Raw genomic sequence first — 1,738 nt, forward strand, 5'->3', positions numbered from 1 at the left:
TATATAAACTGAAACAGCTGGACTAGTGCATCCTAAATTTAACATAAATCAATTATATTTAATACAACAGTCATTTCTGTATTGTTTTTTTGGGGAGGTCACCTCCTAATAAATGTCATTACAGTAAATCTAACGGCTCATTTTAAATCAATACTTTTACTTTTAATACTTAAGTACAAAAAATATCAGATACTTTAAGACTTTTACTCAAGTAATATTCCTAAAGGAGACTTTAACTTTACCAAAGTAATTTTTTTGGTAAGATACTTGTACTCAAGTATCACTTTTTGGTACTTTATACACTGTGTAGTTCTGAGCATGAAGGGCTCAATGACCAAGAAATGTTCACTTTTCTGGGTTTGCAAACCTGCTGCTGAACATTTATGAGTCCTTCTCTTCATCAGATGTGTTGTTCACWCACACATTGAACATCCTCTGCAGTTTTGTTTAGCTCTGTTCTCAGTATCACTCTACTGACCAACAGGGTGCATCTGTGCCCGTAGAAATATTCTGCAAAAAATGTTTTTGTTCATGAGAGGGTAGGCTTGGGCGTCTGTGTGCGCTGGATGGAAAAACAAGCCATATTTGATCCTCAGAAAGAACCACAGTTTTTAAGTGATCCAGACACCAACCAGTCTGCTGGGTCATGTTTGAGCAGCGACACCACAAATGTTACTTTTTTTTTACTTAGACCTTCAGATTTGACTAAAAATTATAGAAAATAAATTTATTCCGTTAATTGTTTCTGCAAATATCATGAAGCCTTGTTCTAATAAATAAATAAATAAATCTATCTAATGGTACTTTTAACATAACATCCCTAAACTTGAAAATGGGTCAGTTTGACACAGGTGGTACTTGTTTTGGTTAATTTATAGTTTCCTACTACTACCCATTATACTCTACTTGTTTTTTCTTTCACCCTCTGTAAATGTTTTTTTTTCTGGATCAGTGTTTCTTTGCACTTCTTACCTTTGATGTAAGGGTACAGACAGAGGGGCACAGCTGACCAAACTGAAACCAGAGCAGGGTTAAGGCATGTGGGACAGTTATTAATAACAGTCTATGTGAGAGGTTCCATTTGTATCATCTTCTTTTTATGATGGAGATAATCCAAAAGTTAATGAAGTCAGATTAARGCAGAAAACCTAAATTATAGATTTTCAGGAGATGCAGGTTTAGTCTGAGTATTGTAGTTCAAAACAGCAGGATTTAATAAATTCAGCTGAATTAGTCTCATTCTGATGCCGCATGCCTGACTGGATCTCTCACAGGATTTAAGAAACATGTGTCCGACTTCCCTGCTTTTAAATATGTAAGATACAGTATTGCCAAAAGTATTTCCTCAGCCATCCAAATGACTGTGCACCAGTGACACAAAGCAAAGCCCATAAAGACATGGATGGCAGTCTGCAGAGTCCTGACCTCAACCTGATAAACCTTTGGGATGAATTAGAGTGGAGACTGAGAGCCAGGCCCTCTGTCCAACAGTATGTGACCTCATAAATGTGCTTCTGGAAGAATGGTCAAAACTCCCCATAAACACTCCTAAACCTTGTGGACAGCCTTCAGAAGAGTTGAAGCTGTTCCAGCTGCAAAGTGTGGACCAACGTCATATTGAACCCTATAAATCAATGGGATGTACCTTAAACTCATATGAGTGAATACTTTTGGCAATATAGTGTATTTCTAAGTGAGCTTAGTTTTTTTTTTAAATCAAAAGACAAATCCCAAACAA

Source organism: Austrofundulus limnaeus, unplaced genomic scaffold, assembly GCF_001266775.1.
Source record: "Austrofundulus limnaeus strain Quisiro unplaced genomic scaffold, Austrofundulus_limnaeus-1.0 Scaffold141, whole genome shotgun sequence".
Lineage (NCBI taxonomy): Eukaryota > Metazoa > Chordata > Actinopteri > Cyprinodontiformes > Rivulidae > Austrofundulus > Austrofundulus limnaeus.